The sequence below is a fragment of the Stegostoma tigrinum genome, chromosome 12 (genome assembly GCF_030684315.1).
Source record: "Stegostoma tigrinum isolate sSteTig4 chromosome 12, sSteTig4.hap1, whole genome shotgun sequence".
Lineage (NCBI taxonomy): Eukaryota > Metazoa > Chordata > Chondrichthyes > Orectolobiformes > Stegostomatidae > Stegostoma > Stegostoma tigrinum.
The window spans coordinates 23,665,510-23,690,820 of record NC_081365.1 but is presented as its reverse complement, the minus strand read 5'-3'; the positions used below and the strand labels follow the sequence as shown (position 1 = coordinate 23,690,820).

The window sequence follows — 25,311 nt, the reverse complement described above, 5'->3', positions numbered from 1 at the left end:
CACCTTCCGCTGCAACTGCAGGAAATGCTACACTTGCCCCCACACCTCCTCCCTCACCCCTATCCCAGGCCCCAAGATGACTTTCCATATTAAGCAGAGGTTCACCTGCACATCTGCCAATGTGGTATACTGCATCCATTGTACCCGGTGTGGCTTCCTCTACATTGGGGAAACCAAGCGGTGGCTTGGGGACCACTTTGCAGAACACCTCTGCTCGGTTCGCAATAAACAACTGCACCTCCCAGTCGCCAACCATTTCCACTCCCTCTCCCATTCTTCAGATGACATGTCCATCATGGGCCTCCTGCAGTGCCACAATGATGCCACCCGAAGGTTGCAGGAACAGCAACTCATATTCCACTTGGGAACCCTGCAGCCCAATGGTATCAATGTGGACTTCACAAGCTTCAAAATCTCCCCTTCCCCCACCGTATCCCAAAGCCAGCCCAGTTCGTCCCCTCCCCCCACTGCACCACACAACCGGCCCAGCTCTTCCTCTCAATCCACTGCATCCCAAAACCAGTCCAACCTGTCTCTGCCTCCCTAACCTGTTCTTCCTCTCACCCATCCCTTCCTCCCACCCCAAGCCGCACCTCCATCTCCTACCTACTAACCTCATCCCACCTCCTTGACCTGTCCGTCTTCCCTGGACTGTCCTATCCCCTCCCTACCTCCCCACCTATACTCTCCTCTCCACCTATCTTCTTTTCTCTCCATCTTCGGTCCGCCTCCCCCTCTCTCCTTATTTATTCCAGAACCCTCACCCCATTCCCCTCTCTGATGAAGGGTCTAGGCCCGAAATGTCAGCTTTTGTGCTCCTGAGATGCTGCTGGGCCTGCTGTGTTCATCCAGCCTCACATTTTATTATCTTGGAATTCTCCAGTATCTGCAGTTCCCATTATCACTGCCATAGCCGAGACCACTTTAGATTTCTTCATCTAGCATCAAGCTGGGCAAATCTTCCAGCTTCTTTCCCACCTATTAATTCCAAACTGAGCTAACAGCCCAATCACATTTCGTGCCATTAGCAGTAAAGTTAATGTTTCCTTTGTTTAAAGAGCAAGCCTGACTTACATTGACTTTTTAAATTTTATTTTTTGTGGGCTGTGGGTGTCGCTGGCTGGCCAGCATTTATTGGCTGTCCCTAGTTGCCCTGAGGAGGTGGTGATGAGCTGCTTTCTTGAACCACTCTGGTCCATCTGTAATGACCCATGATGACCTTAGGGAGGTAATTCCAGGATTTTGATACAGCAACAGAGAAGGAATGGTGATATATTTCCAAGTCAGGATGATGAGTGTCTTGCAGGGGGTCTTGAAGGTGGCGGTAATCCCATTTATCTTCTGCCCTTGTCATTCTAGATGAAAATGGGCGTGGGTTTCGAAAATGCTGTCAGAGGATCTTTGATGAACTTCTGCAGTGCATCTTGTAGATGGTACACACTGCTACTACTGAGTGCCGGGGGAGTGCATTCTTGTGGATGTGGTGCTAATCAAGTCAGCTGCTGTGTCCTGAATGGTGTCAAACTTCTTGAGTTGTTGTTGGGGCTGCACCTGTCCAGGCAAGTGGGGAGTATTCCATCACACTCCTCACTTGTGCCTTGTAGATGATGAACAGGCTCTGAGGAGTCAAGAGGTGAATCATTCTCTGCAGATTCCTAGCCTCTGAACTGGTCTTGTAACTATTGTGTTTACATGGTGAGTCCACTTGAGATACTGATCAATGGTAACACCCAGAATATTAAATGGTGGATTCAGTGATGGCAGCACCATTGAATGTCAAGGGACAGTAATTAGTTTGTCTCTTATTGGCAATGCTAATGGCCTGGCATTTGTTTGGCATGAATGTTACTTGCCACTTGTCAGCCCAAGCCCAGACATTGTCCAGAACTTTTCGATTTGAAGTATCTGAGGCGTCACGAATGATACTGAACATTGTGCAATCATCAGCGAACAACCCCACTTCTGACCTCACGATGGAGGGAAGATGCAGATGGTTGGGCCCAGGACACCAACCTCATGAACTCCTGCAGAGTTGTCCTGGAGCTGAGATGACTGAACCCCAACAACCACTACCATCTTTCTGTGTGCCAGGTATGATTCCAAGCATCGGAGAGATGGCCCCCGATACCCGCTGCTTCCAGTTTTGCTAGGGCTCCTTGATAATTCATTTACTCAAATGCAGGTTTGTTGTCAAAGGCTTTCACTCTCACCTCACTCCCTTTGCGTCATAACTCAGTAAGCTGTGACCTACACTAAACCAAACCAAGCCTTCTGTGAGTAACACCCAGCTAAATGACAACTTTGGATGCTTTGGGATGTTCTCATACAGAAATGTAACCTGATTATTTCACCTTCAACTCAGTCCTTTGATTCTGCAACCCACATGAATAATTTATATTGCGATTAGAGTTTACAACACTTTAGGCAGAATCTTACTTTTTCTGGCTAAGTTCAAGTTGCGGTGAGGTGTATTTGATTTTTTTTGCCTCATGGCCTGACCAGTTTTCTCACCTTACTTTACTAAGCTTGCTTCAGTAATTACTGGCCAAAACCTTATGGTGTCTTTCATGTCTGATTTATGCCTCCTCTGCCCATGTGCCATTTTCAGAACAACTTGCTGCAAACTGGGTATCTGCCCAAAAACCAGCCTCCCTGGTGCCTGCTTTTAAAATGTCGCAGTGCACCCAGGTGAATATGAGCATTCTGAAGCTGCCAGAGACCTACAGCCAGCTCAGCCCCAGGCAAGAGACGACCCCATGGTTACAGCAGCAGTAATTTCATCCAAATGCACCGGGGTGGATAGCAGTGGCAGACAAGCATATGAGGCACAATGAGCTTCATTGCCCAGAAGCTGCATCAGTGCAGTAAATCCTGTGATAGTCTGACTGTCTTCATGGAAAGCCAGACCCAGCAGCCTCAGTGGTTCACTGCCTCTGCAGTGTTTTGGTTAGAAACCATCCAGGGAGCTGGGCCTGGTTCCACATCCACTGGGTGTCTCCTGGCATTACTCTGCCTCCTCCTCAGGATAAAGCTTTTGGATTGATGTCAAATTCCCCCTTCCCCTGTCCCTCCACCTGCATCCCGCATTCCCCCCTCCTCTCAACCCTTGCAAGGTTCAAGCCAAAGAGAATCACCTTGCATCTCATGGGAAGAAGCTCAACATGTCTGGCCTGTTCAGATACAAGTTCCCCAGGGTTTCTCCGCCAAGCCTGTAGGTTAAAAGGTTCCACATCAGATCAGGCTCCCACCACCCCATCTGTGGTAACAGAGAGTGTACAGAAACGTAATGTGACAGAGAGAAAGAAGAAGCTGTATTGAGGACAATTTGGTGACATGGTTGAAGAAGACTTCTTTGGAAATGATGTACATAAATGTGGGTAGCCTTAACTTTCTCTCTGCTTTCATCTGCTTTCGCTCTGTGTAGGCGGCCAATGCATTTCCATGCCAACCAGCAGCACGGCTGCACATGAGGGATGGAATGGACGGAGGTCTGCACAGACAGCCTCCTTTGCCATCTGCAAACTGGGGGTGATCAATATGAACACGTTACTGGGTGCTGCTGAGCCCTTTGGCACTGGCGATTTAACACCCATAACATCCGAAACCCCCTTGCACAAAGGAATAGCTGTGAGAGTTTTGTTCAGCAGTGACTGAGCCAGGGAACTGCCATGTCCAGTGAGGGTCAATACTGCAGGATTGCCAGGGAGTAAATAGCCTATGGCCTATACCTCTTATGGGGCTGTGACTAATGCTGTTTCCCTTAAGAGCCCTGTGTGCAGTTATTGATGCAGCCTCCTCCTTCACAGACGGAGTCACTTCACCCAGTCAATCCAAGTGTGGCAGCAGCTATTTGCTTCCAATTACACACTTTCAATTCCAGCACAATGGAAAGTGAGAATGAACCTTCTGCCAGCCCTTCCAATTTCAGCCTAACTGAGTCACCAGATAGCCACATTCCATTCCTAGTAGCCCAGCCTGTCAAGCCCATCGGGTTCATAGTTCCCAGTGTCTGCACCCAACCCGTCTACACTGACCTCTGCCTACCCTTCTTTTTCCATCCAGCTTCTAGCATATAAGGTGCACATATTGTCATCATTCTCGGCTAGCCGCTCCCTTGAAGCCAGGGCGTTTCTGACCATGGATGTCCCCTCACCTGCATCACTGTTCCAACCTTCTGCTGCCTCCTTCATAATTGTACTGCACCCTCAGCTAAGGACTTCAGTCCCAGCCCAAAAGAATAAACTGCTGAACTTCAGCAACATAGCTATGGCCTAATAACCCCCACAGGCTAATCCTCAATCTCTGCAGACAGATGTTCAAGTCTCAGAATGGCAGCTGATGGGTTTTGAATTCAATTATCAAAAAAGTAATTAATCATGAATTGAAATGTAAGTAATGAAGACCATGAAACTACATCAGAAATAATAAAATCCCATGTGGTTCACTAATATTCTTCAGGGAAGTGAAGTGTACCTGGTCTGGGCTACATGTGACTCCAGACCTACAGCAATGAGGTTGACTCTAAAATGCCCTCTGAAATGGCCTAGCAAGCCATTCAGTGAAACAATGCAATATAGAAAGGTCAAAAAGAGACAATACCCCAGAACTCCTTTCCAGCACCATGGGTCTTACCTGTACCAGATGGGCTGCAGCAGTTCAAGAAGGTGGTGCAGAACAAGAGAAATTTGGGATGAACAACAAATATTTGCTTTGCTGAGACACCCTCATCCCATGAAAGAATTCATAAACGTTTAAGGCGTCATCAGAGTACACGAGTTCAATTGTTCAGAGCTATTTCAACAACAATCATAGAGCATAGATCCACAATAAAAAATGTGGATCTTTCTACATGTAGCGCTTTAAGCTTTTCTGTAACTTGTCACTATGCACTCCTTGCTACCATTCATGGTTTTTTCCACTTTTAACAAAACTTCTTACCTGCCCCCAACGTTCAGCTTGAATCCCTGTCAGTTTTATCTTTATGTACAGAATTTTATCAAATGCTTTTTGGAAATCAATTCACATGACAATCCAGGTTTTTCAAATCACAAAACACATGTTGACATATGTCCTCTTGTACTTTTAAAGAAAACTAAATTGGAGTTCTAATAGGAAGATTGCCAAATCTTCTTCCAATAAACAGGGTGTAGTGAATTGATTCAATGCCAGGCTTGGAAGCAAGCTCTGTCGTGCCTCACCACTCTCCCCAGAGCTAACAGAGTTGTGCAGGTGGTTTACTTTCCAGGAAATAAGGATAAATATTTACTCCTTTTGTCAGATGATACCTTCAGGACTGCATGCCATTCTGATCATTGAGGAACAACTGAGCCGTTCAACAACTGGCGAAGCATACAGAACAGCCACAAGACTAATTTCCTAATGACATGTTTTTTGGATTTAAAGTATAACTGGAGAAATTTGGGGCTGAAATTGGTGTCAGACTGTCGCGTAAAATGGGCAGTGGCAAATTGGTGGTCCTTTCTACATTCTGTCTGATATTGCACTCTTTCTGGTATAAATTTAGCCACATTCAGTAATAAAAGATACTTTCTGGTTAAGGTGATAAATTAACTGAATTTCATTTAATTTATCATTGAATTGATTAAATGACCAAAAGGGCAGTGGTATGATAATTACATTACATTCAGCATTTATGTTCAAAGGTAGGAGGAATCAAAGATTAGTTTATGAATTATCAACTAATTGTTTGTGTTAAGGAAGTAAAGGTGAAATTGTGTTAGTTTTGTTATTATAACTCAAGCTGATTATTAGAAAAGACTAAAGTCCTTTTTAAACACTGGAAACATCTGATCTCACTTATGGGAATTGACATATAACTGATTTATAGAGTGATAAGAACTTCTGGCTCTTCACAGATAAGAATCAACCTTGTTCCAATTGGCTATATACACAATTTCACACAATCACAAGCATTTTACCATTATCATTCAGTATTCTCATTGTCAGTTCTATAGCAGTGTCAAGTTCAGGCTGAAGCAGCCCTTCACACAAATATGAGAATACAAGATTTGTTTTCAAAACCTGTGGAATGCTTCTGGGCGGGCTGCTCTTTGGAAGGGTTGAAGCAGACTCAATGGGCCGGACGACCTCTTTCTGCTCTGTAGGATCCTATGATTGTATGAATGATCTTTTAATTTGCCACCTGAATACTGTCCATTCCCATTTCCCAGTTGTCTTTGAGTCAGGCGGTCAGCACAGCACACCGCTCAGAAAAAAAACAGACACCTGAAGAATATGTGGTGGAAAGAGATATTCGATAACACAGTTCAGATCTTAACATGATTTTAATCTCAATAATCACTGTCATTATTATTTCCTCAATTTGTTCATAAATTGCAAACAGTGTATGAAACAGCCATGGATTTCCAGGTCTCCTGAGCTATGACAGGACATGATGCTCACAATCAGGGATTGGAAATGGGCAGTTGATGGGTCAACTGGCCTACTTCAGCTCCTATATCCTGTAGTCTTATGAACATTGCATTTTCAATAAATTTGGTTTGACTGATCATGATAATTCTAAAAATATTGTTTACACTAATGCCCATATATTACCCCATTCAAGCATCCAATGCATTATATCACACATTTCATGAACTCAATGCATTTTCAAAGGAATGTATAGTCAACTACTCCTGTAGGGAAGTCACTGTTATAATGCAGGAAGCCTACAAATTTGCTATCATTGGAATACCAATGAAAACGACAGTAGTAGCTGATTAGTCCAAGTCTCTTCGCTAGCTTAAGTGTGAGAAAATAACCATTTATTACATCTAAAATACATGTGTACAGTTAGAGTGGTTGTGAAAGAATTATCTTGATTGTCTTATTGATTTACGACATAACTGAGACGCTGTTACCCAAAAATGTCTGTCTCCAAATTGGGCCATTTTTGTTGCTTGGTAACCAAAGACCCAGTTTGATAGGCAGGAAGTGTGTACATGTCCCAGTCAGAAGTGGTAGATAGTAGATGAAGATTAAAAATGCATCCTTTACCCACATTAGAAACAGGTCACTTCTATTTCAGCTACAATCTAAGAAACCAAACCTAGGTGACAACAACTTTTCCCAACCAAGAACATAAGTAAGAGACCTGAATGTGGAGAAAGAATGAGCGCATTCTTCCAGAGTGCATTTTAAATGACTGATCACTGCCTCTCACCCAACCTGCCACCAGTTACGACTATTTCTTACACCTGCTCCACCTCAATAGATCAACAGAAGTTCCTTCCTGATCTTTAAATCCTGACCCATTCCTAATCCTCAATTTTTCAATGGATATTACTGAAATAAAAGAGGCCTTTTGTTGAGGGTTTTAGTCTTCCACTTATCAGGACAAAATCACAAAACTACCAAATTGACCTGGTAAGTTCGAAGCTTGATAGTTAATTGTTCCCCGGTGAGATTTTGGACAGTGAGGGAGTGAGTCACTCACCACAAAATTCCCAAACTCAGACCTGCTGTATAGCCATGGTACGTATCTGAGTTTCTAAACCCACAGGATGGCGATGGTAGAGAATTTGGTAATTAGATTGCCACTGAATGTCAAAAGCAATGTGATTAGGCTCTTTTTTGTAGATTGTCATAACCTGGCACTTGTGAATGCTACTCGTCACTGACCTAGGTTTTGCTACAGAGATAACAAGGTGTAGAGCTGGATGAACATAGCAGGCCAAGCAGCATGAGAGGAGCAGGAAAGCTAATGAAGGGTCTAGGCCCGAAACATCAGCCTTCCTGCTCCTCTGATGCTGCTTGGCCTGCTGTGTTCATCCATTCTACACCTTGTTATCTCAGATTCTCCAGCATCTGCAGTTCCTGCTATCTCTGAATAGGTTTTGCTATCTTTGGGCAAGGACTGCTTTTCATTTGATGGACTGCCAATTAATCTGAACTCTGAGAAATCATCATCAAATAGCCCTATTTCTGACTTCTTGAAATAGGGAATGTTATTAGTAAAGCAGTTGAAGATTGTTGATCCATAATGCTGCCCTGAGGAGATGAAAAATGTAGCAGACTCAATGGGCTGAATGGCCTATTCTCACTCCTATTTCCCATATTTCCACATCCCTCTCAGCAAAGTACAAGGGCTTGGGTCTCCAAAAACTGCATCTACATTAGTGTTAAGTATGACACCAGGGATTGGACAGCTATCCCAACCTTTCATTGACTTCAATTTTACTAAGGCCCTTTTATAGAATAATCATAGAGTAAATTATGGCATTGAATAATATATGATATTTATGACCTGCCGATCAAATCTATACTGGCTCTCTACAAAACACTGCAGTCAATTCTATTTGCTCACTCAATCCCAGCAGCTCTGCAAATTTATTTCTTTCAAATGTCCATCATATTTCCTTCCAAAACAGTTCTTTATGCTTCCATCAGTCTCGTGGGCAGGGAGTTCCAGGTCATTACCACTGACTGCATTACAAAAATCTTTTAATATTCCCCATGCATCTCTTCCCCAAGGGAATATAAAGAAGATTTTTGTCACGCAGTGAGTTGCAATTTAAATCTCGTGCCCTCGTCATTGTGCATCAGTTAATAGGAACAGATTTTCATTGTCTACCTTATCTAAGACTGTGTTTAACTCATACAGCTTTGATCAAATCTCCCCTCAATCTCCAAAGAGAACAACACTAGCTTTTCCAACCTAACCCCATAACTAATATTTCTCATCTCTGGAACGATTGTGGTAAATCTCCTCTCAAAAACTAGAGTTGCCATTCCGCCAAGGATATTGAGAGTATACTAGAATCAAGATTAATTGCCCAGTGGCCAAATAAAGAGTTCCAGGAGATTATAAAACAATATTTTAAATGTTGTGACTTTTGCCAACACTGAAGTTAGTCTGTAACAAATGGCTGGCACCAAAAGTTTTGTTCTTCGTTCTTAGAGAAATTGTGAATAAGAGCTGTTTGTCCCAAACTCCATGTAGTCCAGGATCACACTCCTGGAAACAAGCTGGCAGCTGGGTGGGCAATGCACTCCACAGCAGACAGGTAGCTGCCAGAGTCCCCAGGGGGTCACCTTAGCATTGCTCAGGTCAACGACCCCGCAGGCTGTCTGTGTACTCAATGATACAGCCGAGCACTGAATGGGGAGTGTCGCACTGCCTGACACACAACGACCAGAGGAAGGATGTCAAACCTGCTCATTCCCCCTTCAAACAACTCCTCCACTCCTCTAACCATGCAGGTGAGTCAGAAAAATTGCATTACTTTGAAAAACTAAGTACTCGTTCCCAACACTTTCGCTGAAAACTCATCACAGTTAATGTGTAATGATTTTTTTTTAAAATAGGATTTCTCAGTGACCCTTTTACTTTGCGAAATCCCAGTGCAGAGTTTGTTCAATCGAGCAGGATCTGAGGAGAGTTTGGAGGCACTGAACAGTCAAGAAGGTAGACATGCGCTGTACTACCTCAATGTCACACTTACAGCATGTTTAAGCACTTTATAGGTCAAACACACTGTCTATCCTACAAACAAATGGCCATGTCAGAAAGTCAAAGGGGTTCATAACGCCTTGAAAGATAAGGCAGAAGTAGGCTATACAGGCCATCAAGTCTGCTCTGCCATTCACTGATAACAAGTTTATCCAATAATGCTCAACTCCACGTTCCTGCCACTTTCCCATAGCCCTTGATTCCCTTACCGATTAAAAATCTGCCTCTTTCAGCATGGGATACACTTCATGACCAACCTCAACTGCCCTCTGTGGTAATGAATTCCTTAGAGTCACAACTCACTGAAAGAAGAAATTCCTCTATCTCTATCGGAAAGGTGTAACTCCTTCCCCTGAGATCAAAACTCGATATTTACTCCTAGTTAGCCACTTTAAGATTAGGATATGCTCTACCAACTGCGCTTGTTAGGCCTGGAGCTAATGGTCCTTAATGGGGTCAAGGGTCAGTCAGGGAATAACGCAGCAGTCAGCCAAGGGGCTCCTCAGATATCAGTCCAGGAATTTGACCATAATCAGTCAAGTATTTAGTCATACCAGGATATAGAGTTCTGTATCCTTGAAGTGCAGAACTGGGCCTTGCTCAGTCCTGTAAATCAAATCCAGAGATTTAAGGTAGGTAGGCAGCGTGTCCTGCAGACAACAGTTTGGAGTTATGCAATGCTCAGTCTGCTGTCCTGCCTGGTCATTCCAGGGGTTACTGCAGTAATGATCATGGGGCTGATCAGGGAGATGTAGAGAGTCCAATGGAAAATGGTCAAATCAAGTCGGGGGATGAGTTTCGTTAGATTTGGTCACTGAAGGAATGATTAGAGCAAAAGGAAACAACTGGAGATAGAAGGGTGGGATCTCATACAGCATAGAAGGAAGCTCCAGGAGGGGTTTTACATGGCCTTCACATGAAGAAGGTTTTTGCGCCAACAAGGACACAGCAATTCACAAAATCATGGGCCCTGGAAGTAAACCGTGGACAATAAAGGTTATAATGGATGGAATGAAATAAGGGGAATGTTGAAAGGTCATCAGGGCCGCAGTGACAGCAATACAAAAGGGAGCATGAAGGATGGGGTAGATTCATCTGTGGTCTCAGGTAGAGCTTGCAAGTCATTCAGAAGAACATGAAATTGAAATATTTTCATCTTGTGCAATAATGTTTCAAAATGGCTATGACTGCATGCAGGGCAGGTAGAGTATGTTGCTCTTTCTTTAATGGAATAGTGAAAAGTTGTTTGGATTTGAGACCCTCTTCAGGGGAATTGCATTAAGCATGCTTTCACTGATACAGTAATGCCATCCATCAAGCATCAATTTGAGGTTCATCTGCTGATCGTCAATTGCACATGGACATTAAAAATTACATCCCCAAGCAATCATGAGCATTATATTGTTTGCACTAAGTGCCTCCATGCCATTTCAGATGGGCAACTATATTTGGACTCCAATTTAAAAATGTCACCTGGGCTTGGCATTTCTGAAGTATGTTCCATGACTATCATTGGAAGACAATGCTTTGCAGCTGCCACATTCACAGGTTGAATTGCAAGAATGCAAGATATGTAATCTGTGATGTGCAAGCTTGCCTTATCAATGCTGGGGTGAAAGTGCTATCATGCTACCAGAATTCTATTCCCAGTGCAGCATCAACACTTTTTGCAACATACAGTTGTTTATTTGGATACATCAACGCACCTTATCAAGTCAGAAATTGACGTCACTGTGATTGATGTGAGGACTTAGGAGTACTGTTAATGAAACTGTTCTCTCTTTCTGACATTCACAACAGATTCTCTGCCATGATATCCCGACATGGACATTTCTGGAGCTGGAGTCCTTGTGATGGCGCTTCAAATATGAAGACAACGCAGAAGGAGAGAGCAATTACAGCACTTTCAGCAAGCTCAGAAGAAACAGTAACCTCCAGTGGCTGCTGCCCAATCTCTGAAGAGAGAAGAAGCAGATCCAACAATGAGGTGCAACAAATGATGATACCCAAAGCTACTAGAGAAGGAACAATACTTGACGTTCTCTTGGGTAATAAGACAGGACAAGTGACAGAAGTGATAGTAAGGGAACACTTTGGGTCTAGTCATTATAATTCTATGTGTTCTAAAATGGTTGTGGAAAAAGATGAACCTTCCATAAAAATTATTTTTTTAATTGGAGGCAAATTTTAATAACATGCAACAGAACTTACAAAAATTGATTGAAATAGGCTGCTCGTAGGTAAAGGGACGTCTGACAAGCAGGAGACTTTCAAAAGTATGATAATGAGAGTTCAATGTCACCATATTCCTGTTAGACTGTAAAGTAAGGCCATCAGAATTAGAAAACAATGGATGAAGAAAAATATTGAGGTTCTAGTCAAGAATAAAAAAGAATCATATATTAGATATAGACAACTGGATTCAAATGAATCTCATGGACAGTATAAAAAGTGTAAGAGCACTCTTAAGAGGGAGATCAGGAAGGCAAAGAGAAGATATGAGATTGCCTTGAGAAATAAAGTTAAAGTTAATCCAAAGAGAGTATTCAAGTATTTTAAGAGCAAGAGAGCAACTAGAGAAAGAGTAAGGCCTCTTAAAGATCAAGGAGGTCATCTTTGTGTTGAACCTCAGGAGATGGAAAAATATATTAAATTAATATTTCAGATTAGTTTTAACTGTGGAAAAAGAAATGGAGGCTAGAGAATGTAGGGAAATAAATATTGATGTTTTGAAAACAGTTCACATTACATAGAAGAAACACTGGAGGTGTTAGAAAATATAAAGGTGTATAAATCTCTGGGACATGATCTAACATATCCAGGGTTTGTGAGAAGTTAGCTGGGATGATGTGGGGCCCCTTGCAGAAATATTTGCACCATCTAATACAGTGGGTGATGGGGCAGGTGACTGGAGAATGGTTAATGCTGTGCCTTTGTTTAAGAAGTGATGTAAAGTGAAGCCTGGGCACTAATGACTAATGACTCTGACATTGATGGGTAAGTTTTTGGAAGTGATTCAGAAAGATAAGATTTATATTCATTTGGAGAGGCAAGAAATGATTAAGTATAGTCAGAGATAACAAATTGTGAAGGTGGATGAAAACAGCAGGCCAAGCAGCATCTCAGGAGCACAAAAGCTGACGTTTTGGGCCTGGACCCTTCATCAGAGAGGGGGATGGGGAGAGGGTTCTGGAATAAATAGGGAGAGAGGGGGAGGCGGACCGAAGATGGAGAGAAAACAAGATAGGTGGAGAGGAGAGTATAGGTGGGGAGGTAGGGAGGGGATAGGTCAGACCAGGGAAGACAGACAGGCCAAGGAGGCGGGATGAGATAGTAGGTAGGAAATGGAGGTGCAGCTTGAGGTGGGAGGAAGGGATGGGTGAGAGGAAGAACAGGTTAGGGAAGCCGAGTTAGACTAGGCTGGTTTTGGAATGCATTGGGGGGAGGGGACGAACTGGGCTGGTTTTGGGATGCAGTGGGGGAAGGGGAGATTTTGAAGCTGGTGACATCCACATTGATACCATTGGGATGCAGGGTTCCCAAGCGGAATATGGGTTGCTGTTCCTGCAACCTTCAGGTGGTATCATTGTGGCACTGCAGGAGGCCCATGATGGACATGTCGTCTGAGGAATGGGAGGGGGAGTTAAAATGGTTTGCGGCTGGGAGATGCAGTTGTTTATTGCGAACCGAGCAGAGGTGTTCTGCAAAGCGGTCCCCAAGCCTCCGCTTGGTTTCCCCAATGTAGAGGAAGCCACACTGGGTACAATGGATGCAGTATACCACATTGGCAGATGTGCAGGTGAACCTCTGCTTAATATGGAAAGTCATCTTGGGGCCTGGGATGGGGGTGAGGGAGGTGTAGAGGGGGCAAGTGTAGCACTTCCTGTGGTTGCAGGGGAAGGTGCCAAGTGTGGTGAGGTTGGAGGGGAGTGTGGAGCGAACAAGGGAGTCACGGAGAGAGTGGTCTTGAGAAAATGTCTTGGGTGGTGGGGTCAGATTGTAGATGGCAGAAGTGTCGGAGGATGATGCGTTGTATCCGGAGATTGGTGGTGTGGTATGTGAGAATGAGGGGGATCCTCTTGGGGCAGTTGTGGCAGGGGTGGGGTGTGAGGGATGTGTTGCAGGAAATGCGGGAGACGCGGTCAAGGGCGTTCTTGACTGCTGCAGGGGGAAAATTGCAGTCCTTGAAGAACTTGGACATCTGGGATGTGCGGGAGTGGAATGCCTCATCCTGGGAGCAGACGCGGCAGAGGGAATAGGGGATGGAATTTTTGCAGGAGGGTGCGTGGGAGGAGGTGTATTCTAGGTAGCTGTGGGAGTCAGTGGGCTTGAAATGGACATCAGTTTCTAGCTGGTTACCGGAGATGGAGACTGAGAGGTCCAGGAAGGTGAGGGATGTGCTGGAGATGGCCCAGGTGAACTGAAGGTTGGGGTGGAAGGTGTTGGTGAAGTGGATGAACTGTTCGAGCTCCTCTGGGGAGCAAGAGGCGGCGCCGATACAGTCATCAATGTAACAGAGGAAGAGGTGGGGTTTGGGGCCTGTGTCGGTGCGGAAGAGGGACTGTTCCACGTAACCTACAAAGACGCAGGCATAGCTTGGGCCCATGCGTGTACCCATGGCCACCCCTTTTGTCTCTATAGCCAGCATGGTTTTGTGTGAGGGAAATTGTGTCCCACAAACTTGATTGAGATTTTTGAGGAAGTAACCAAGAAGATTGATTTACAACGACCTACATTGCCTGTCCTGCTGACCATTAGCGAAAATGCAGCAAACAGTGAGACAAGGAACTAACACTGCATGGGGCTATGGTTAGGTCACTCTTAAGTCTTCAGTGTGTTTTATAGTGCAATTTCTCATGATAAGCATCCTGAGGAATCTCCTTTTGAACCTCCCATCATTGGCCAGCTCTGGGACTAAAGGACCCAGATCATATTGAGAGTATACTGTGCAGATGCTGATTCCTCTTTCTTGACTGGAACATCCACAGGCTTCAGGATCGCAGGCAGTGTGAATGTGAAGAGGTTGAGGGCCTTTATGGCTCCTGCTCACAATGGGTGCAAGCTGGCACCACCCTGTCACCCTGAGAGCAAGTTTTTTTTAGATTAGATTCCCTACAGTGTGGAAACAGGACCTTCAGCTCAACAAGTCCACACTGCCCCTTGGAGCATCCCACCCAGACCCATCCCCCCCATAACCCACACACCCATGAACACTACAGGCAATTTAGCATGGCCAATTCACCGAACCTGCACATCTTTGGACTGTGGGAGGAAACCGGAGTACCCGGAGGAAACCCACGCAGACACGGGGAGAAAGTGCAAACTCCACACAGACAGTCACCCGAGGCTGGAATCGAACCTGGGTCCCTGGCGCTGTGAGGCTGCAGTGCTAACCACTGAGCCACTGTGCCACCCAAAGAGATAACTGGAATGAGATCAAAGACTCTTACCTTGCTGCTAATGACGAACACCTATGACTGTGGTGATGGAATGCAGCTCCAAACACATATCCAGCAGAAGCTGAGAGTGTTGGGTCTCCAAGGTGATCGCCAACCTCTCCATCGAGACAGCCAGACACATGCATGCCAAAACCTACCCCATACTTATAACGTTGGTGTACTCCTTCATCCTTTGATTTTGTTTATTAGCTGCACTGCCTGCTGTTTCGGAACATTTTGACAGATTCTTCAGTGGCCAAGACCGTGGGATTATCCTCTACCTGGGACTAAGCAGTCAACTGGTCCCCAGTTGTCTAGTGAGTGCCAAAGGCACTGAGGCATCTCTTCCTTGACCAGCTGCTGAGTGGAGAGGATAAAGCATTGTCCTCTTGTCCACCACCCTGTCCACCAGCTTTCCTTTCAGCATGTATGTCCCTATTTGTAATTGTTGATTAACACAGCTTTCGAGCCAGTTCCTGGCTTGCCAGAAGAGGTGTGCAACTGGGCTTTATATATGAAGCTAGTGGCATAAACCTGACAAGATGCGAGCAACAAAGAGCTTTTTTGCCTCTCCTGTTGCATGGTTTCACATGAAGAACCAGAATGCGTAACTAATAAGGTGAAGAGCAGACAATTGCATGAGAAAAACTGCTGTATCACGGGTATCGCGAGTCTCAAAACGGTAAAATTCTGCTCAATGTGCTTTGGCTGAGTTCAGTTGGCCGAAATTGTTTTGTGCTGTAAACCCAAATTGTATCTTATATTTTTAAACTAAGAAGGAAGTCAGATGCTGTAATTGTAAATGAAGGTTATTTGTCCTCCTGCTGTGTTAATAATTAAATGTGGACCTTGGGCTGCCCTTCTTCTTAAAAGTGTTGCTATGACAACAGTTGGGGGTTATGGCCTCCACTGAGCATTGAAAGAAGCAAGTCCAAGATCACAAAGCACATTCCTTCACTTGTGGATTTATAAGTGTTGTCAAAGAGATAGTTGGTGTGAGACATGAGATAATGCAGTTCACAAACTGACTTAGGCTGACTAGAAGCAACTAAACATTGCAAAAGGTAAGTGAAGTATTCTTTTGTCTGAATCTCCTGTCACAGGTTTTAGGTGTTAATGCCTTTTTTTGCACTTATTAGTGTTATTTTTGTTTTTATTCATAGTCAACAATTCAGCATTAAAAATGAAAGTGTTTATTTGGAAAAAAGAAGCATTTAAATGGGTTTTGTTACATGTAAATAGAGGAATTGCTTATTAGTTCAGCAAATTCATTATTTATGTGTTTCATGTTACATAACAAATGCTTATGTGTCATCAGGGATTCTAAGTGAAAAGAAGCCCTTATGGGATAATAAAATGAGTGTAAAGTCAGGGCAAGCAGGTTCCTTCTTGGCTCAATAATGCTCCAGATTTTGAGAACATTCTCAGTTCACTGAAGTTGTTTGAACACATTGTGTAGTCCAGATGGCTTGGCTCATCATGGAGATGCAAAGTGTTACCCTCAGTTTCCACATTTGCAACTACTTTAATATTTAACCATTTGCTGAACAAACAAATGAAAAGATTGGTTCTAAGAGAGCACCACGGCATTGTTTTCCATTCACCATCTTGCTCAGTAATTTCCAACAAAATAGTGTTCTTTGTATCTTGTTCTGATTAACATTTGTATATAGATGTGTTTAACAGATGATTGCTGTAAATTCCTAGCAACCAGCATCCTTACTCCATTCCCAGGAATTCCTGGGACAATTTCAACAAACAAAACACATTCACAGCAATGAATTCTGATCTGTAGTAAAATTTTGAGAGAACTGGACTGAACGAGGTTCGCTGAAAGAAGTCACTCTAAACCTGAAAACCAGCTCCTCAGTTCATTGAAACATTAACTGGAGATTTCAGAGATAGTAGGAACTGCCAATGCTAGAAATTCTGAGACAATAAGGTGGGGAGCTGGTGAACATAGCTGGCCAGGCAGCATCAGAGGAGCAGGAAAGCTGATGTTTTGGGTCTGGACCCTTCTTCAGAAACTGGAGATTTCAGGCTTGCTGCCAAACTCACGAAACTTAAGATGTCAAACACAATCTTTTTAACTAATAGTCATCAAATCATAACGGCACATAAAGGGAACATTTAGCCCATCAAATTCTGTGATCTCCTTGACTCATAGGAAAGATAGGCAAAATGGGAAAGTTGTTTGGGCAACTCTAATAATAAAAGATTAGATAAATCCACAATATATTAAGATAAACAGATAGGGGAAATGGACAAAACCTGTTTCCATTGGTTTGGGTATCCAGGAGCAGAGGCCACAGTGTGAAATGTAGAGCAATTATAACCTTTCAGAAGTGTGTCATGGACAAGAAGCAGTGACAAATTGAATTGAATTGAATCCAGTTTAAATTAATAGGGCAGACATTAATAGTTATGGCGAGCAAGGTCACATATCAGCTATGATCTCATTAACTGTTCAATGGACTTGAGTAGTTAATTGTCGTATTGTAGTTTGTAAATCCCCATGGTAGCAGAAAGAAAGGATCTTAGCTCTGAAAATCAAGATGTAGAATTAACACACATAGAGCTAAGAAACAAAAAGGAGCAGAAAGCTCCAGGAGGAGTAGTTTTGTAGAAATCCTAACAATAATCATAACTTTGGACAAAGTGAAAATCAGGTGAAGATATGACAAGTGCAATGCAAATATCCTAAAGCTCTTTAAGTTTCGTACAGACTAGGTAAGCAAAATTGGCAAAGGTAGCTTGAAGGACTAGATCATGTCTTTCATCTGAGGCAGTTTGCTGGACGATATGTTGATGAACAATTTAGGAATCAGGCTATTTTCAATTGAGCATGATATAAATAAATATGGATAATTAGTAAACACGTAGGATCCTGAAAGTACAAAAAGAGGCCATTTGGCCCATCAATTCTGCACCAACCCTCCAAGGACAATCCCATCCAGACCCAACCCTTCACCCTATCACCATAATCCCGCATTTATCACCTACCCTGCATATCTTTTGACACTAAGGCAATTTAGAATGGCCAATCCACCTAACCTGCACATATTTAGACTTACAGCAAAACAAATTCTGGGGAGGATGATACATTGGAATTTGACACTAAGTTTGAGAGTGATGTAGCTAAGTCTGAAAATAAAGGGTCGTCTGGGTACAAGGATTTGTTGTGGTATGTTAATGGCAACAGTTAGGGCCAAACCTTCACACTTGAGCAGGCGCACAGAGTTGGAAATTTCCCAATCCCAGAAACCCAGCCCAGGAGAAACGTCCTCAAGCAGCACGATTTTCACTCTAACTGGATTCCAACTGAACTGCTATTCTGGAAATAGTGCAAAGGCAACTACAGACGCTGCTGAGTGCTACAGTGAGCTGGTTAAAAGGCCACTATAGTTATAATAAAAACAGTAAGGCCCATTAGCACTCATCCTTCATGCCCCCTTATAATCTCCACACTCCTTATGTCTTACTCATACCAACTCAGGCTGCCTCATGTCTCTGGCACACTCACATGAACTCTGAAACTCTCTATGCTAACTCCCACTCAAGGCTATCCACATGGTCTATGTCAGTGTGTGACACCACTTCATGAGCCTTTATAGCCCTATTCCCACTTAGTGTCAACTCACACCCACTCATTATTCCTCCCTCATGCCCATAGTCCTTTATAGGACCTGTGCCAATTCAGTACCAAATTATACCATATCACCCCATCTACCACACTTTTTTACTACATAATCTGTTGCAACTCACTCAGCATACACCATAGGCAGACCATACGCAGAAGCATGCTGAGTTGAAATAAAACAAAGTTCTAAGTATCTATTACAGGCTTCACTGTATTATAAAAACACTGTCATTGACAACAGCCCATTCAATAAATTTAAAATTTTCAATTACTTAATCCAGATGAAAAAAATCTCATATTTGTAGTCCCATATCAAAGGCAGGTATTTCTTTCTGTAATTACTTGGATCTGTCAATCAAGCTGTGAACAACCAGACCCCTTTCTGCTCACAGTGATAATGGTTGTGGAAACAGTCGAGCAGTGTGAGTTATGTAATGATAGCTCCTCAGATTTATGTCAACAAAAACATGTTGAATTGGCAAGCACCATTTTCTCTCAATCACAGCCTTTTTGCTTCAAAAGTTTAAAAGTTGGGATTTAAATGTTTTGACAGCTCAGCAGTTCCACAGACTTTATTTACATTTATGTCTATTTTTAACAATTCTGAAGAGGTTCAAGCCTCTTTAAAAGAGTGCCTGATCTCTCCAAAAAATCTGTGACAGGCTTACAAACAATTTGCAGAAAATTGGGCTTTTGCATTTTTTTTGAGGTAGCATGATTTTCCTTTGCAAGCCAGCTTTATTTTTATCTGGTCTAGGAATGCCTAGTGCAGAATATACATGCCTTTTTCTTGTTTGAATGGGAGATTGAGATAGATTTCTTGTCACACAATATTTTCATCTGGTGGTGTGAGTGTTTGGAAGCCCATTAAAAGCACATCAGGTTTTAAAGCTTGTGAAGACAATGAATATCTTCTGAGGATCTGAGAACTTTCTGAAAGGCAAGAGTTTGCACGCGCTCACTGTGTATGGAGACTCTGTATTGAGGGGTCATGATCTCAGAAGAGATGACCAAACATTTAGAATGAAGATGAGATCAGAGAGATGTGGATCTTTGGAATTGTCTATGTAGAAGGCTATGGATAGTTTTACTTTGTGTGTGTACAATATATTTTGGAACAACAAGAGAATTAAGGGACCTAGGACAAGGTGGGAAAGTGGAGTTGATGTAAATGTTCAGCCATGACTGTCAGTGCACCAGTGAGGGACTGCAGCACTTTAACAAGTTCATTTTTCAGATGAGATGCACCGCTGAGGCTTTATCCACCCTCTCAGGTTGAGATAAAGATTGCCATGGCTCTATTTTGAAGGCTAATCCTGGATTCTTGGTCAAAATTTTCTCTCTCAATCAACACCAGAGAAATAGATGAACTAATCTTCACCAGATATGCCAACTTAATTTTTGCAAATTGGTAGCTACATTTCCTGTATTACAACAAAGTCAACACTTCAAAGGTATTTCAGAAGCTGTCAAGAGATATCTGGTGGGGCATATTACTAAATAAATGCAAGCTTTTCTTTCTTTCTAACCCTATTGAATGGATGACTAGGCTTGAGGAGCTGTCTAGCCCAATCTTTACTTTTTATGTCCCAAGTGAAATCATCATTTCAGATTTCCAATGCTCTGGAGTGCAAGAAATTTCAAAGATCTGTTTTAATCTTTGCACAGGTTGCAATGAGTTCTTCACCGCTGACCTTCAGGCTCTGAAACAAACAATGAATGAATGCTCAAACAGATTAGGAAATATTTTGCTTGGTGAAACTCGTAATCTGTCTCATTAAAGTAAAGGATTTGCACAGTTTCCATGCTAGCTTCACAACATTAAGGTCAACAATCAAACAATTAGAACTGGATATGGTAGAACAAACCCAACAGTTTACCATGAGTGGACGTAGAGCTAAGAGCCTGCTTCCTGTAACTGTTTAATTCAAGACAAGGGTTCTCACCTTAAACTAAATGGTGGAGTATACCCCTGATATCAACACTATGGGTGCATTTTCTTATCTTAGTACAAAGCCTCTATTTGCAGTTGTCAGCCTGGTTGATGTGGAGGAATGCATAAGAAACTTGTTCATACGTGCACCAGGTTAATTATGAAATTTAAAGATTTGAGAAAATATTTTCGCCTTCTGAAAAGGTCAGTTAGAACCTGTTCTTAAGTAATTCTGGATCACAATCACGTATCTTTATTTGTTGTTTTGTTAAATGCCTCTTTATAGTATCTTCCAAATGTTTGTTTCTGCATTACTAAATCATCCATCTCTGTCAGAGCAGCAACTCCTCTCAGACGACACTTATTCAATGTCGAGGGGTTTTTAATCTGCATATTTTCTTGGCCAAGAATATTTTGCGCGTGTCATCTCTATGGCAACGCTGACATTCCATTGTCCATGGCATCTTTACAATACTTTCTCTTAAAATATAAAACCAATGTAAAACAAAAGTATTTGTAGGAGCGGACTGGCCAAAACTGTAACATATATGTGTACACACATGACAGTTTCTTTATCAAATTATTCCCACCTTTTTGAGGAGGTTGAATTTGTTAAAGTTGACAGAACTTTGATGTTTAGCATATAAAAAGTAAACTGAGAGCTCTTGTGGTACAGTGGTAATATCCTTACCTCTGAGCCAGGAGGCCTGGGTTTAAGTCCCACCTGCTCCAGAGGTGTACAATAACATCTATATTGACTAAAAATACCTATGAAAGGTAAATTTGTTTAAAATTTTCATGTTGCAATAGGAAACTAGATGTTAACAATGCAATTGCATTCACCTTGCAACAATTGTTTAAATTTACTGACTATATGGGGGATCCAGGCTTGAACAGAATGGGATCACAGAAAGGCTTTAAAATTGGGTCCCATCTGGTCCCACTGCACTTCCTGAAAATGCCGCTGTAGGAGCACAGCATCTCAGGATTTGCCAGTTGAAGCATTGTGGTGGCAGTTTTTTGCAGTGAGCTGTCTGCCAGCAAAACAGAGAAAGTAGGCTGAAGAGTTATTGATGCTCTTGATGTAGACCATATGTATTCCAAGCTTCACTGATAGTTCTCCATATAAACTTGAACGTTAGAGCAGCCATCAAAAACTCCAAGTGCAAGTGGTAGTAAGGGAAATCCTACCTATTGTGTTATTTTCCTATCCTTTATTACAATCCCAAATGTGAAGTAAATTATCTATTAACAGGAAATCATAAACATTGCTGATTTTCTGCAATATTTTAGGAGAATGCTGGGAACCTTTAAAATAGACACAAAAGGTCATCTAGTTTTTGTCCCACTGATAAAGGACCACAGAAAGCTGCACAAATATTTTATTTTTGTAAATGTTAATTGCAGATTATAAGGATTGCTCTTAATGTCCCCCTCTCACTTGCACAGATTGTGGGCATCACTGGCTAGGCTCTGTTTATTGCCCATTCCCAGCTGTCCTTGAGAAGGGAGTATTGAGCTGCCTTTTTGAAACATTGTAGTCTAAAGTGATTCTTGTACACCAACAGTGCTGTTATGGAGGGAGGAAATTCCAAGATTTTGACCCAGTGATGTTTCTTCAAAGAAGTTCCAATTTGGGATGGTGTGTCACTTGGAGAGGAACTTGCAGGTGAGAATGTTCCCTTGTACTTGCTGCTCTTGTTCATCTACGTGCTGGTGATAAACACCGAACAAACTGCAGGTGCTGTAAATCAGAAGCAAAAACAGAAGTTGTTGCAAAAGCTCCCGAAGACCTGAACTCACTGGACCCAAAACACTAACTCTGATTTCTCCTCACAGATGCTACCAGACCTGCTGAGTTTTTCCAGCATCTTCTGTTCTTGGAGGTTATAGTTATTATGGATTTAGCAGGAACTGTCTCATGAATGAGGATAAGCAAGAACAAGGATACTATTTTCAATAATTACTGATAATGCCCTATCAGTGGCCACAAAAGCAGAGATTCCTGCAGCTATTAGGTACACAGAATTACAGAATTGTTATGGCAGAAGCAGGCTATTCAGCCCATCATGTCTACATCTGATCTCCCATTGAGCAGCTCACCTAGTGTCACTCTCCTGTCTTCATCCAATAATCTTGCATATTGTTCCTTTTAAAATATAACCATGGCACCTTAAAGCAGTACTCAGTTTGGATGAAGATGAAGAACATGTTTGTAGAACTTAGAACAGCGCAGAACAGGAACAGGCCCTTTCACCCACCATGCCTGTTCCCACCATGATGCCATTCTAAACGAATCCCATCTGCCTGCATATGGTCCATATCCATCTATTTCCTGCCTGTTCCTGTGTCTGTCCGAATGCCTCTTAAATGTAGCTAGCGTATCTGCTACTACAGCTCTCCTGGCAGTGCATTCTAGGCATCTACCACCATCTGCGTAGAAAACTTGCCTTGCACATCTTCTTTAAACTTTCCCCCTTTAAACTCACACCGCTAGACTCATCTTATAGTGGGGCTACATCAGTTCCTTGAAGGTCAATTGTTAATAAGATAAGCACACCAGATGAGAGGGAATGAAATTTCAAGATTGAGCCAAAATTCAGCCAGAGAGAGATTGCATAAAAAGAGGTATCACCTCAGAAGTTCCAGGGACACCAAAGATAATGTTTTCTTTTCCAGAATTTAGCTCAGAAGGTTCCATTTTATATCAAATCATCTCATTCTAGAAAGTATGTTAGCCAGATTACACTGAAATATTCTACAACATAGTCTTTGAATCTCTTTAATGAATATTATTTTATTATACTTTACTGTGCTGTCATGTCCGATAAGCAAATCAGCCAGAAACTCTCTAGGCAAAATTACAATTTATGAACCTACTTTATGTCATATGTCTTTTCCCATGGCTCTCTGTTTTATTGTTGTTGTATTGGGTGTAATTTTGAACTCAAGGTAAATTTTGGAGTTAAGTATTAAGCTAATAGCCTAGAACAGAAATCCCACCAGAATAAGTTCTGAAATTTATTGAATGATTTTAGTAATTTGTGGGCTGCAAGATCATTGTAAATGAACAAATGGTTCTATAATGTATCCTCAAGTTAGGCCTTCTCAAAATGCCAGTCCTACAAAATGTACCTGATCCTTATAGCATGAAGAATTTTGGATCCATCCCACTAACCTCTAAGTATATTCTGCATAACCTTTAATGCTATGTAAAACCAAAACACGACAGATGTTAAAAATCAGAAATAAAAAGAGAAAATGTTGAAAACACTCTGCAGGACTGGCAGCATCACTGAAGAGAGAAACTGAGTTGATTAACTCAGTGTAAGTGGATGGGTTTCAAAGAGCTAAATTCTTGGTCAATGGTCACGACTTCCGTTTTTTCACTGTGCAGATTCCACAAGAATATCCAGCATTTTCCATTTGTTACAACAGTAATGAGAAAGTGTGGGTACTGACCACTTATTGCTGAGGTAGAGAGCTACCACTAATTCTTTTTCCTCTGCTTGCCTAGGAGTTTTCTAATCATCTGAGGTGAAAAGTAAACGACAGATAAGTCTCAGCTGAAGTGATTCTTACCTTAGTTAACATGATGTAATTTATTATTTTTCATTTTTGTCATTTATATCATTTTGCTATACTTGGTTACTGGGCTTTCAATTAATAAGTTGTTGATTTCTCCAGAAGAAGAATAAAAAAAAGCATTTTACCTCGATAGTGAAATTTCAGAACTCTGAGGTATCGCAGTATCTGGATGTCCTAGTGCATGTATCACAAAAGGCTAGCAGCCAGTAAGTAATTATGAAAGCTGGTAGAATGTTATTGTTTATTAACTGCCAATATATTTGGGAAGAAGTGGCAGGCAGAGGGAATGGAATTACAGCGACAAGAACAGTATACTGGACATGCAGGCCTTCCCCAGAAGACAACAACATACAAATACTGCCACTGGGTGGTGAGCAAGGTCAGAGTCACACACATGTCCAGTGGGACCTAGGAACATATCAAATGGAAGATGGCACTCTTAATGCATCGTATTGTTTGCTCTTTATGCACTCATTATCCACTGGTAGGCTGAAAGTTTCCAATGTGCAGATAAAGCCCAGGCTAGAAAACTGGTCTCAGAACAGATCGGTTGCTCGCTTCAATGATACTCATCGAACAGTTCTCAAGGATGTGGCATCTATGCTCTTCCAGCTATCTGGAATATTCCCAACAACTCAAGTGAGATCCAACATTTAAGAAGAGCAGTGAATCAGGTATGGGAATTATAAACATGTTAGTTTGACTTAAGTTGTAGGCAATTTTAAAATGATCATGAGATATACACTATGTCCTGATTGAAAGTGAATTAATAAGTTGCCTTCTGGAAAAACAACATCCTGCCACATTGATCCCATTGAACTTATCAGAGTGGCAGTCGTAAGAAGCCTAGAAAGTAGCCATCACAGTTTCCATGTTACACAGTTCACATTGATCAACATTCCTTAGCAGGCACATGCGATACAAGGATGAACTATTTTATGTATGGATATAGGGAGCCTCAGGGCTGTTTGAAGTTCCTTTTGCAAAATTGGACATGTATGTTGCAAATGATTACCTTCAATAACTGTGTATTTTAAAATAAGTATCTAGCCCAGATGCCAGATATCAGAGATAAACTTGTATCCCTTAGACCCAGATTTGCTCGGACATAAATGATAGGAAACACAGTATATCTTAGTTTTGTGATATGTTATGACAATAATGGACATTTTCCTTTATTTGCGTAGTATCATAATATATGGCTGTGTTATTCACCAACCGTTAGTGTCCATGTCATTTC

The 25,311-nt window shown here is 42.2% G+C and overlaps 1 protein-coding gene across 2 annotated transcripts in view; it reads left to right on the top strand.

Annotated features, from left to right (window-relative positions):
* Positions 1–15,817: 15,817 nt before the first annotated feature.
* LOC125457128 (uncharacterized protein C21orf62-like) overlaps positions 15,818–25,311 on the top strand; it is a 47,214-nt gene continuing 37,720 nt past the window's right edge. The window contains exons 1-2 of one of the 2 annotated variants that reach the window (XM_048540897.2): positions 15,818–15,974; positions 22,052–22,152. The gene's annotated coding sequence lies outside the window, so the exon portion shown is untranslated. The remainder of the gene's footprint in view (positions 15,975–22,051; positions 22,153–25,311) is intronic. The other variant, XM_048540902.2, reaches the window with a different exon arrangement.